Below are 14,526 nucleotides of genomic sequence, written 5' to 3'. Positions count from 1 at the left end.
TTTATGTGTAAACATTACAATTTAAATTTTTTGTATATTTATGTAAGAAGTAACTTATTTTCCTCAACCAGAGTAGTGTATTAGGCCCAGATGTGCGGTGTCAGTGTAATAAAGTAGAGAAACCCCTATATAAACACAAGTGCCCCATACAGTACAGTAACACAAGAATAAATTAATCACAGCACATTGGGGGATGTCAGGGAAGGTGAATAAATCTATATTATGTAATGAATGGAGAATCAATCCCATACAGGTGGTAGACCAATATAATACAACATAAGCAACGCTAAGCATTGCACAGCTATGCTGACTGGGTGTAAGCATTGTGTACATATGAATAATAAGCAATGAATAGCCCATCTAAGTGGATTTGCCCATTGGTAAGCAATGTTGAACCTGCCCCTTTATGCACTGCCAACCTTAGCTAAGCAGGTTTGCCCACAGCTTAGCTTAGCTCAGCATTTTCAAAACCATCCAATCTTGGCAAAGGGCAGGAAATTGGCCATATTTAAACCCCACAGATGAAAATACAGCTCATAACTAGTTGTAGCTCTCTACTGTAGGCAGTTTGGCAGGTGTTGGAGAGTGCATGCTCTTACGGGTGCAGTGCTGGGGCATACAGGAGTCCAAGGTCATGGTAGGACTCCTGGTAAAGAAATGACATGAAACTGCTGCAGGACCAGTATCAGGGCTCCCAATATAAAGCAGAAGCCTAACAAAGTCTTGCCCATGATCTCACCAGTGCCACTGGTATTCCTCAGACTGGTGAGCAGGTCTGGCACCACTATGCCTACTTGAAACAGAGGAAGTGGGAGCTCTTGGAACAGTGGGTCCAAGAAGCAAGACAGAGGGGAGATGTCCCAGCAGTATGTAAGTATTTATAACAATAACTGTTCACCATAGTCCATCCTGTGTATATGATGGATAGGTATGTAGATATATATATATATATATATATATATATATATATATATATATATATATATATAGTGCATTCGGACATCAGATCCCAACTCTGAACCTCTTATTGCAAAACATCTGAGCAAAGGCAATGTAAATGGGGTGAAGGGGCCCAAACTAAGGACCTCTTGTAATTATTGCCCTTATCCCTTCCTCCACAGCTGAACTGTTCTGCCTTACAACAGAATAACCAGCCCTTACAAGTTTTGAACCCAGGACCCTGCACACCCTAGTCACAACAAGTTACCACTAAGCCATCTCAACTCTAAGATGTTGGGATGATTTCTCTAACATATCACGCAGAACAGTCAGTCTACCATAGGGAATGTACAATGTGGAAGTACTAAAAACTCTAATGATATACACACACACACATACACACGCACACACACATACACACACACACACACATATATATATATACATATATATATATATATATATATATATATGCATATATAAATATTTATATATATATATATAGAGAGAGAGAGAGAGAGGGTGCACAAAATATCAAGCAGCCATTATTCCTGCAGTTGCCACATTTTCAAATGGCCAGTGTCTGATTCTTTCCTACAAATGAGAATTATTGCATGAAAACATATACCCACACACAATGCAAAGGGCATGACACCACACAGTGTGCATACATATAAATGTTTATTTGTGTACTATTTCAGTTGTTTATGCCATTTCTTATAGCATTTAGGTGTTTGAAATACATAATAACTGATTAATGCAACTCTCAAAGAAAACATATGATACAGTAATCTCCACAAAATAACATACTTTGCTGTCTAGGCTAAAGCCTTCAAGTTGTACAACAGTAAAAAAGCACACTTGTCTTGAAGACAAGAATCAATGAACACTTAATTACTGATGCAATTCAACAGCCTCCAATTACACTCTGTAGTCAATCCCCTAGGGGGAAAAGTATCACTTGTCACAATGTAAATGTATCCGTTACATAACAATGCTTAACTTAAAATATCACTATCACACTAACAAACAGAGCTGTGTGCAAAATAGTTAGCTCTAACCCACCACTGTTCCCATGGTGAAATGCATAAATATTTACAGCCATATACCATTATGTTTCTTATTACTGATATTCATCACATGTTGAAACAGCCTAGGTTAAAAACATTTAATCCTCCTCCCCCATAAAATGTCTTACAAGGGCACATAACAGTGTTTTCTATACACTGACCTCTTGACTGTACAGGGTGACATGTTATCCAGCTGTAGCCCTCATATATATGGACCCTACCCCACAATTTGTGTGGGAGTCCACCAACACCACTGGAATGATAGCAGGAATGTCAGTACTACATAATGATAGACCATACCTATCAACCTCTTACTGCATGACATCTGGACAAAGCCTGGTATATAAGTGGAGGACAGAGACTGAAACACAGGGCCATATTTGAAATATTGCTGTTATACACTGTGAAAGTTGCTGGTGTTACAGGATTGGTTGCAACATACCCTTACTCAGGAATATGAAGTCAGAAACACAAATGGATGTTGCCATGTACTGATAGCAATCAACAGAGAGAATGCCACTGATATATCAGAGACAAGACCTGTGTGGTGAACAGACAAAACATAACAGTCAATTATTTAGCCATCATGTGGATAGCCCCACAATTGAGAGCTATGCAGTAAGACTGCATTCCATGCAAAACTAGCATGTACTCACAAACCTTGTAAAAGCAGCAGTATTCAATGCATATAACAGCAATGCTCACACACTATCCCTAGGTCTGGAACCTTATACAAACATGTAGTTGGCCTGTGTCCCCAAGTCTTGTTGTAAGAGGTATTCCTATCTGCTGTCTGTAACACTGCTGCCCCCACACATGAAGGATGTCTTCCATACAGGCAAGGTAAAGGGACAATGCCCACATGATGTAGTTATTTATAGTAGTGGGTGCTATGACATTGGCTAATGGAAGAACTACACAGCTGCCTGCATGCAATGAGAGAGAGAGAGAGAGAGAGAGAGAAGGAGGGAGAGAGAGAGAGAGAGAGAGAAAGAGAGAGGAAAAAAATTAGAAATGACATAAACAAAACCAGACAACTTGTACACAGAAGGAACCTAAAAATCAGCCAGGTATGTGAAAAATGTAAGCATGTAACTGATTGTAGCACTTGGTCTGTAATAATGGGATAGATGATTATGAAAGATGTATATGTGTCATCAATACTTGCTGTAATGATATCCTTCTGAACAAATGCGATGGGCATAGCATCTGGCTCTGTCTGCAGTGGGCCATACCTGTCAACTGTGCAGATCTTCACAGAATGCAAAGATTTAGCCATCATAGTGTTTGTTCTGTTCCACCAAACATCTATATTAGTCTGGCAAATAGCTGGAGATGGAAGTAATGAAGTAATGACAGACACATGAGTTTCAGACCTTACCACCTTCAGAACAGTCATGGTAATGCAAAATGTATCATGCTACAAAACTTCATAGGTATTATTGAGTAGCAAGACTGTAAATACAGTGTGCCATACTGACATAGAACACAAATGTTTACCAGGTATCCCTTGAGCATATGTATGTATGCATATGCTCAGCTGAAAGGCACAGAAGTAATAACTTGGTGGACAGCAGCAAAACACAAAGCACATAATAGGTTGCTATAGTGGCTGTACAGGGAAACATAGGTGCAGACCACAACTTGGAAGCAAGTGCACCTCTATCTGAGTAAGCATGTAGGTTCACAGGTGACTTCCTGTAAGGCTGCCTATGAGTAGAAAATGGACATATCCAAACCTCCACGGCCAATTGCAACCATGTCTCCATATACATATGCAGTCTCAGAGGCAGTAGCACAAGTCAACCTGTACTGGGGGTAAAGGACACCTCATACACACATGCCATGGATACAGGCAACCTGCATCAGACAGGACAGGTGGGAACAGTGGCACCCTGTCCACAACATTAGTACAGGAGGATATGCACATCAACCACACTCTTGCCCACATTAGTGGTGAGCATGTACATAATGCCAACTGATGGCAACAACAGCAAGTCTCCATGGGGCATGAGAAAAATCACAGTTTGCCTCCTACATGAATGCAGGCATGTGCTCACAGCTCCATCACACACTACAGTCAAACACAGACATGCCACCATCCACACACCATCCACATGGAAGATCCCACTACACAGAAATGAATGGAGAATAGTAGATTATGCCATTAAGTATCCAACATTGGGGGAACTGGACAGGTCAGGGCCAGGAGTGTAATGCAAGATGTCAAAGCCATGATAGATTACAGTGTTATGGTATAGTCTGGATTATTTGCAAGTAACATCCGCTGTTGATGTGCACGTGGACAACCGTTTGAGGTCCTGTGACCTTTTTTTCCTGTTTATGTCTTCCAGTTACAATGCTCCAGGAACATTTGCCAGCATTCACGGACCTTGAAAATGACACAATCATCCAAGTCCTCATCCAGCATCATGCCATACTATTTGGCTGCAGTGCCCAGGATCTGCAAGAGAGGACCATCCATAGAATAAATTATGTTGGCCTGCACAACTGAAATTATGAGCAGGTGCAGTATCGGTGCACTGATCTAATCTGCCACGCCTGTCAGAGTGCTGCTGCAGTTAGGAGGGACCAGCTAGCCACAGGTGGGGGGGTCATGCCATTCAGCCCCCACTGATACATGCTGAGGAGCTTCTCACCAGCCTTGGGGAACCCGCCCGCCAGCCAAGCCAGCAGGCTGAAGACATCATTGTGGAGGTGGGTGCCATCCACATAATGGACAAGGAGGGTGCAGTTAAGGCCTCAGGGCACATTACTAGACCACTGTTGCCTATCCATTTTTATCTGTAAATTGTCTACATGCATATGTCAGATAAGATAATCTGTTGCTACAGTGCAGTAATGAACAGATGTGCATAATCATTAGTATTGTGGGCTTGTACTGTCGATGTGCTGAAATGCTGCTTCCGCCCTCTTCCAATGCCACAGGTGTGGCTATTGACATTACTTCTCTCACACAACTATTTAGGTCCCTCTGGTATACAACTGGGGCAGCAGCCTGTAGCTGGTGAGTATGGAGTTGTTTTTTTCAGATTTGCCAATACACTGGCCATGTTATGGCCATGCTATTTGCCATGTACACATTTAACCCATAATGCATGCTGTACATGTTCACTTTTTGTTGGTGTTAACTGCACTGCATCACAATGGTCACTATGGTGACATATCTGAAGGGTATGTAAGAGTCCTGTAGTACATCTAACAACCTGTCAGTGCAAGATGTGTGGACAGAGATGAACATAATGGTGGGACAAATTGCCTACAGTAGGGACATGTCTGAAACATTACCCTTAATCAGTGGCTACAACAGTGTATACACCACTATTACAATGTCAACTCTTCCTGATATAAACAACGACAAATTAAAATACCACATTCCACACCTTTTACAACCTGTAATGTGATCCTAACATAAGCAATGATTGTGTAATATGGAATCCTATGTTAGGACAACAAATATGGGGAATACAAATCTTAACAAACACTGGAAGCATATGTGTGCACACACTCCAAATAACATATTGTGGAAGCAGCTTGTGATGTACTGACAGCATTCAGTCTTCTTGAGTACACACCTACCATCAAGTACAGGGCCTCAATGTCACACACTGTCCAAGAATTATGTCCATGACATTTGGCCACTCACCTGCAACAGAGGCAGCCATGGCTTGCACACATCTTACAAACCATGAAATGGATCCCATATCTGAAAGGTAGCACTCAGGAGTGGGAAAAATAGCCTTACCTCACCATTGCATATACCATGGAAAACAGTGCAGACAGTCATGTATGTGTGTATAAGGTATGCGACAATATTGATGTAGAAAATAAACAGATGCCCATCCAAAACAGATTACAAAACATTTTGCAAACCGGTCATGGAGGCTGCCCAGAAATATGCAGCAACACTTGAGGGACTTGCAGGAATGTCTAGCAAGTACTGCCTGTGCAGAACCTCTGTCAACAATCACCTGGATTCTGCAAAAATGTGGCATATGGGTAAGGGTAATCAGACAGAAGAGTTGTCCCACATGAAACATCATCCAGGGCTCTCTACAGGTAGCATAAGCATAACATCAAGTCTCCCAAAGGCATGTGTTGCAATGTGTAATGGTGTCATGAGACCAAGGCTGAAACTTACAGAAAGTATTCATAAAGATACGTGTGGTGCACAAGCAACACATCACTCCACCTCATGGCCACCATCCTCAATATTTAGCTTGCTGGTGCCAGTGTACACCTTTAGGTTTGCTGTTCATTAGCTGAAACTAGGATGGTAAATATGGTGTTTGGAATTTGGAACACTGTAAAATAACACTCATGTGGACCTATAGTTGTTAAGCATCTGCAATAAGGCTGAGGATGGGGAAGTGTGTCAGCTTGAAATACAACAGTGAACTGAAGCATACATCCAGGGCTTGCTAAGAATGGCTGTATCTGAACACAGTCAAGGTTATGAATTGTGCCAGACATATCCCTGACTCTACAGCAATAGTGAAGCCACTGTGTGACCTCCAAGGGCTGTGCACATGAGCTGACCTTGCAATTTGGCAGAGTTGGGGGACATTTATAGGGCAGAGTGACCAAATAATGGCAAGTGAAGATGGGCCATGCTAGTATACCCCTTCCAGGAATAGTGACTGCTGTAGTTCACTTAACAGATGCTTCAACAAACCATTGTGGTAAGGGTGTGCACACTTATGCAACCCACATATTGTATCCATCTCATTCATCATCTGCATGACTAACACATTTGTTTGATACTGCATTGGATTGCACAGGTCATATGTCACATATCAGGTGTGTGTAATGTTAACAAATTCAGTATTGTGGCCACATTGCATATAATAGAAAAGGCTGGCATGTCAACAGGGTGTGTACACTCCTTATATCCACATGAAACTTTGAAGGTTGTCGGTGTAACCGGATTTTATTGCTCATACATGCACTGCTGATGATGAGATCTGAAAATCAAAGATCAGGCATTAATTGTTGACATCAGTCCTCATATCATCCCAGGTATGTGTCAGACAAACACATAGGGGCTGTGAGCAGCAGAGCAAACATAACTGCCACACATATACACATTCAGCAATGGTGTGTACACTTGTGAGGTATGGTGAACAGTACATGCCAGTGTGTTGTACAGGTGCACAGCAATAATGTGTACATGGGTGCAGTGTGTTCCAGGGGAAGGGGCATCACCTACTAACACAACTCAAGCATCACAGAGATGTATAATGTTGGTAACAAGGATTGAGTATGGCTGCAGTGCATGCTGTTGAGTGCAATATGTCATGCATGTTGACTGTTGGGTAATGAGAGGTCTGTGTAATATCGTTGTACGATCTCACCTGTAAGTGTGTGTGTGTGTGTGTGTGTGTGTGTGTGTGTGTGTGTGTGTGTGTGTGTGTGTGTGTGTGTGTGTGTGTGAGTGAGCATGTGTAGAAGCAAACCATAACATACAGGTCTTAATTTACATTTCTTGTCTGCCCCTCACAGGTGGCGAGGTGGGTCAGGGTCCCTCCTGCAGGCAAACTGATGTTAGTGTCCATACAGACTCTGAAAATGATGATAGGCATAGTGAGGCACAGGCAGGGTTGTCAGGGGCTGGATCTGCGCCATTGGTTGACATCCCACTTTTATCCACCCCACCCCAGCACACAGTCAAAATGCCCATACATACCCCATCACCAGTGGCCATAGATGAGGGACAGTTGGCAGGTAATGGCATGGGACAGGAAAATGTGGTAACTATGGCAAGTGTGTCTGCACACAGCAGCCATAGCCAGATGACCGGCAAAGTTCCACACAGGCAGATGTACAGGGGTGCTCATAGGAGGGATGCTGGCCATCATGCCCCTGGCAGAAGTGTCACAGCAGGTGTCACCAGATGAATGTTTCAGGCCATCATGGAGGGAACATATGGAATGTTACACCAGAGATAGCCTGAGGCTGCAGTGGGCTAGTCTTCCTGCAGTACATGACTACATCTGTGATCTTGCAGGTATCCACCATTATTTTACAGAAGTCATGGATAGACGGTTAGGTGAGATGGTGGGAATCCTCAGCTGTGTGGTGTCTGTGGTAGAGCATGTGGTGGGAGTAGGGTGTCAGCCATGTGGAAGTAGGTCAGTAACACTAACAGGTGGAGATCTATGTAGTGGAAGTACCAGCACTACAGGGGGGGTGCTGTCCACCCCACAATGCAGCAGACCACATGCACGTGGTCCTGGCCAGTCCCAACAGGGATGCAGATCCAGCAGACAATTGTCATCATTAGGGGCAAGTATCATATCTGGGCTTTTGCCTGGTAGTGCATATGCAACCTCTGGCAGGCACAGTTCCCGTGTCCGTGGCCAGACAGAGTGAACTGTACACTCTGCCATGTGCGGTCTGTCGATGTCCAACATACACCTGTATAGGGCAGCCACATGGCAGAACTATGTGTATACATACACACAGAGACATCACCAACACAGCTAGGGAACCTCCATACCTACACACACCACATATGCACAGGCCATTTAATAAAGAACCCCCTAACCCACACACATGATGTCAACCAAACAGCTCAGCCTAGGCCTCCCACACCCCACCCTGTGCATATGATGATACCTGTGCCACATCCCTGTCATCCATACCATCGATGCAGAGACATGCTGATATGGTTCTGATGCACAGGGTGAATGTACTAAGGTTTAACAATGTAATGCTGTTTAACATGTTGTCAGCTGGAATGTTTAATGCTTACACTTCAGGGTGTGTAGCTGTCCAGCCATGATGCATTATAGCTGTTATTAACACTGACTCATTGTCATGCAACTTTAACTTCATGCATGTAACCCAACATATGTGAATCATTTTGCTATAACTGCTATTATATCAATATTGTTTAAAATTGTACTTATTCTAAAATGTATTACTGGAGCTTTTCTCCTTGGATCTCCACTGAAAATGGGCCACAAGCCCAGATGGACAAACCCGGTTAACAAAAGTCAATAAATAAATAATAAATAAATAAATTGTTGTCTCCATAAAGTATTCTGGTTGTGTTCTAGGTGTATATGTCAGCAGGATGTTGGTCTGCTGTCCTTTCCTACAAGGTGTGGCACTGTGGTGACACAACTGACTATGTCATATCCTGGGTACAAGTAACAGGTCTGTATAACAGTTACTGCATGTGCCACATGGCTGATAGGTCTGAGGGGTGTATACATGTGAATGCATGGTGGCTGATGTAAGCAGCTCTTCTACAGTGGACAATGGTAAGTGTACTGGGTGGCTCACACCAAATGTTTGTGAATGACACACACACAGAGGCTTTTGTGTTGATGTAATACACAGAGAATACTGTTCACATGGATGTACTTGCAGAGAACTCATTTTGGCCTATGTAATTCCACCAAGACCCAATTGCCAAAACATGATATCACTAAATCATCAGTCCGCCAGTTTAATGTCATTGAAAATGGTACTGGCAGGGTATATGTCATCTTCCCCAATGTAGTGCAGTCCTGGAGTTGGTAAACATAGGTGTGCTTGTGTGGGAGGCACTGCCCCCAACTTTGGAGGGTGTGGGGTGGTGTAGAGCCACATGTAGTGTGATTAACAACTACTTAACCTCCTAACATAAACTATACAGTATAACACCACACTAAGCAGGGGGATATGCACAACAATAACCCAAATGTGGGTGGCTGTGCCCACAACAACCACACCCAACTATATATACCAACTCCAGTATCGCTACACAGCTGTACAGTGGGGAAGACGGCATTTACACATCCACTGATAGTTTTGATGGAATGAATTTCCTCAAGATGATTGCTGTGAAATGTTACCTTTTACCAGTTAGTTCTTGAACAAACGATCTCCTGGGAAATATATTTTCTGCCAACTGAAGTAGATCCCTTCACATATACACACACTTACTTGGCAACACTGAGAGTAGAACCACTACCTAGGTACTTATTGCTACTAATGTGTTTGGCCTTAATTGCACATACCACAGAGAATCGAGGGTGAGGTGTGTCTCGAGCATCCTGTAAAGTGAAGAACATCACCAGGCCTTGTACAGTATGGTAATGAGGGATGTACTGGGTGTTAATGAACAGTACATAGTATGACATACCGTCATCTACACATTGATTAACACATACAGTCATAGACACATTTGACAGACCTGGGTTTAGCAGTGCTAACTACCTTGTCAGTGAAGCCATACTGTTACAGAGGTTTTGCACATAGCACATACATCATTGGGCTGGATACTGTCATCAGTTACCTGTATGGTTGATGGTGACAGCGGTCCTCATACAGTGGACCTTGGGACATACTGGGGGTACCTTGGTGTAAAGACAGTATACCCAGCACCCACACTCCACATTGGATATTGTACTCACTGAAACCCATGATAATGCTCTGACATACCCACAGTCACACATTGACAAGGACTGCAATAAAAACCCTTGTCTATCTAATCAGTGCTACTACAAGGATATGCATTTATTGCACATGCCACAGGGATAGTAGGGTGAGGGTTTGTCATGGCTCTCCTAATGTCAGCAACATCACCATCCCTTATAATGTACGGCAAGGTTTAGTGTATTTGGAGAATGTGGCCTCAGAATGCTGTCTCCTACAAATATGCACACTCACACACAATTGCACACATATACACACACACACATATACTCACATTTGTGAGGACTCAGAGGGTAACCCATGCCTATCTTCCCATTTGTAGAACAGTGTTATGCTGGTACAGAAAGTTCCAGGTAGCTCATAGGGTGAAGAGAGTAACAAGGTACATTTAATTTGAATTACAGCAGCAGCCCTTTCTAAGTATAGCAGTGGGGGTGTAATGGGTGAGAAGGCCCTCAGAGTATTTTCAACTACAAGTTTACAAACACAGCGACACTATTATTCTCAGTAATGCACACAGACACATTTGTCAATACTGAGGTCTATAGGTGCAGGTGTTCCTAGATGTGTACCAGGCTAATGTCCATGGAGAGATGAGAAGAGCAGGGCATGTGGGTGCACTGGTATCATACCACCTGACATTTGTCAGCAGGCCATCTATCAACTGATGCCATTTGAGTCATCCCCAGGGTGATATTTAAATTCAATATCCAAACATCTGTTTTTCTCTTGATGAGGGCCAGTGAGGTGCTCCAAACTGACATGTATGCAACATATATTGCATAAGATGGCCAGTGTCTGGGTTAGGGACCTGTACCCAAACATTCTCTGTTGACTGTGGAAGTCTGATTGAGGTATCCATGGCATGTGGTGCATACAGAGTGGGGTTTCCTAGCTGTGGCATTCATAACACAGCTGGGTAGACATGTAAGTGTCAGTCAATCAGAGATTGCCTGTAAGCAGTCAAGATGAATACCTGACATCTGCACATCTGTACAGAAGACAGACAGAAATAAGCTAGCCAACAGATTATACATTAGGATGAATGTTTTGACAGATAGATGTCTAAAACTGATAGGTATGCCATTACTACATGACATGAGTCCTCAATCACATATCCTAAAAACATAGTAGTCTACAGTTAATATCAGCATATCAGATCAATATCCAATAGGAGATACTTAAAAACAAACAGATCAAACACCAAGAACATGATAGTCAGTACTCAGAGTCCAGCTTTGCATGCAGGGGTGTATGGTTCCAGTACTACAATCTGCAATCTACTCTTACTTGGAAAAGCATTGGTAAAAGTAGTAATGTAATGATACAATACATGCAAGTGTGACTGCTTATAACCTGGGATACTACCCGAGTATGAAACACATACAACGAGAAAAGATTGTGGTACTAGCCATGTATACTCAGGTGTCCCATACAGTATACTCACACCACTTGCTACTGTAATTACAGCACATAGAAGCATGTTATGTACATGGAATTAAATACACTTACTTAAGATGTCATTACTGTGCTATTTTATCAGACTGGAATGTGATCACTGGTTACCAGGGCTGAGCTATACTTAAATGTAAATGCTAAGCAAATTTGCGCACTGGTAAGCGAAGCCTACATGGTGTAAGCGCCTTATCATTTAACTTACGTTAGCACCACTTAGGGTCACGCAACCCTGCACAAACCCACTTATAGCTGCTCAAAACTGCCTTAACCACACTGTATCCAACAGTCCTTGTTCTACCTAGCAATAAAATAAACAGCCCTTGGAGGTCTTGAACACAGGACCCACTAGACTATAGTCACAGCTGTAAAAATGGCTATTGCATTTTCAACTATATCATTCAGTACACATACTGAATAGTAGTGAACAACTGCTTTGACTACTACAATTGTTTACTACTTGTTAGTGAAAATAGTGTTGAATCAGTCATGCTTTTATATCTAAATCTACACATAGATAAATATGGTGGGATACATCTGAGAATGTATATACAACACTCATGTTTACACATAACAAGGATATGGATATATATATATATATATATATATATATATATATATATATATATATATATATATATGCACATATGTAGATATATATATATATATATATATATATATATATATTTACACATGCACGTGCACACACACACACACACACACACACACACACACACACACACATATATATATATATATATACATACACACATGCACATACACGCACATAAATATATATATATATATATATATGTGTGTGTGTGTGTGTGTGTGTGTGTGTGTGTGTGTGTGTGTGGTGGAGTCATACCTCAGCACCATAACTCTCAACCTCTTAGTGCAAGGGAATGTAATGTAAGTATTGCAGTCATAAATGTAGAATGTCAACAGACATGTTGTGAAGGAAGGCTCTTCTGAAACTGGCATGTACGCCATCAGTTACTGACAGACATTACAAAATCATCATAGTGAAGTACCACACAAATCACAGTAATGATGCTGTGGAATACAGAAGAAATATGAGCAATAAATGTGGACAGTCTAAAACAATCTGGTCAGTCAAGAGGTATACACAGAACTCCTTAGTGCAAGACGTGTGGACCAAGCCTAACAAAGGGGATGTTTAAAGCCATGAAAATAGGGATATATCACAAATACTGGAGTAGATAAGCTCACACAGTTGATGCATTCATACCCTCCTGTCTGTCATAACACATATTAACTGGAGGAGCAGAGGTCCCAAGCTCACATACTTCCCACTAGTTAATGACAAGCATCTTCACAGCATCCCATATGTTCATTGCTTCATAAGTGTGTAGTAGGTGAATGGGCCTGAAGGCTTTACAAGGCTAGACCAAAGGAATACCTTGGCATCAGGCCACATGACAATAGTCCCCAGTGTGGCTCAGGGGTGTAGTCCCAGGAGTGGTTCCCAGGGGTGGGTATTGTATTCACCATCTACTCATCTGGGTTTCTATTGTGGGTGGCCAGTGATGTGCACTGCTTCCCATATATGTGATCTATTTTCCATAACATGGGCAGTGTCTGGGTTATGCACATGTCCCATGTGCATGTTCTTTGATGTGTGGAAGTGTACTTGAGGTCTCTGGGATATGTTGTGTGGACAGATTGGTTTCTTTTGATATAGCATTCCTGACCTCATTTGGTGAGACCTGGTTATGTAACTGAGATCGTGATTGCACCTACATTGACAGTATAATACAGGTATTCAGTGGAGTTAGTGGTGTCTGTCCATACAGGGCATGTATATAAGGCATGGTATTCGATTTGTGGAGTACGTTTGCAGACTCTACAGCTGTTGCAGGTGTCCAGTGGGGAAACATGGCAAAATGTCCACTTGGCTACTGAAGGGATGGAACAGGGTGCCATGCCCTTTTATTTGCTGGATAACACACAGTCAGGAGATGTAACACATCAAAGTACTTTCTGATGTCAGTGGCACTGTTGTGGTCAACAGGCATGTAGTCTACTGCTATCAGACTGTGGGTACCATCTGTGAGGCAATACGCAGGGGAACTACCAATATAGTGGTTGTTGCCTAGCCAAGTGTGTTGATGGATGATACGTGGGTGGAGAGTGGTCTCTGAATAATAGAAAGGTTTCCTGTATTGTTCTCTAATCCATACTGTCACATTTAGGGCTGTGGATTGTCTACACCAACCTCTCCAGTGTTTGACATCTGTTGACCTTGTAATGTGGACATTGTGGCATATACTAGGTCCTCAACATAATAATTTAGCAAAATCCACCCCACAATAGATCCTGTTATTACACAATCACAGCACCCCCCTCACACACAGGATACTGATGATAGGCACACACATTTGCCAGTACTGTGATTAAAACCCCTACCTATGTATTGAGACTACAGTGCACCTCATTTATCATGCATGCCATGGAGCTTATAGGATGGATGTTCTCCCAAGGTCCTTCTAAGGTGAGGAACATCACCAGCCTTTGTAAATACTGGCATTGGGTGATGTAGTGGGTGAGAGATCCCAAAAAATATTTTACCTTACACACACATTTACATTTG

This window comes from Protopterus annectens, chromosome 1.part2, assembly GCF_019279795.1.
Source record: "Protopterus annectens isolate FY-2018-M chromosome 1.part2, PAN1.0, whole genome shotgun sequence".
NCBI classification, from domain to species: domain Eukaryota; kingdom Metazoa; phylum Chordata; order Ceratodontiformes; family Protopteridae; genus Protopterus; species Protopterus annectens.
The sequence above is the reverse complement of the archived record's forward strand: the minus strand, read 5'-3'. Positions refer to the sequence as shown.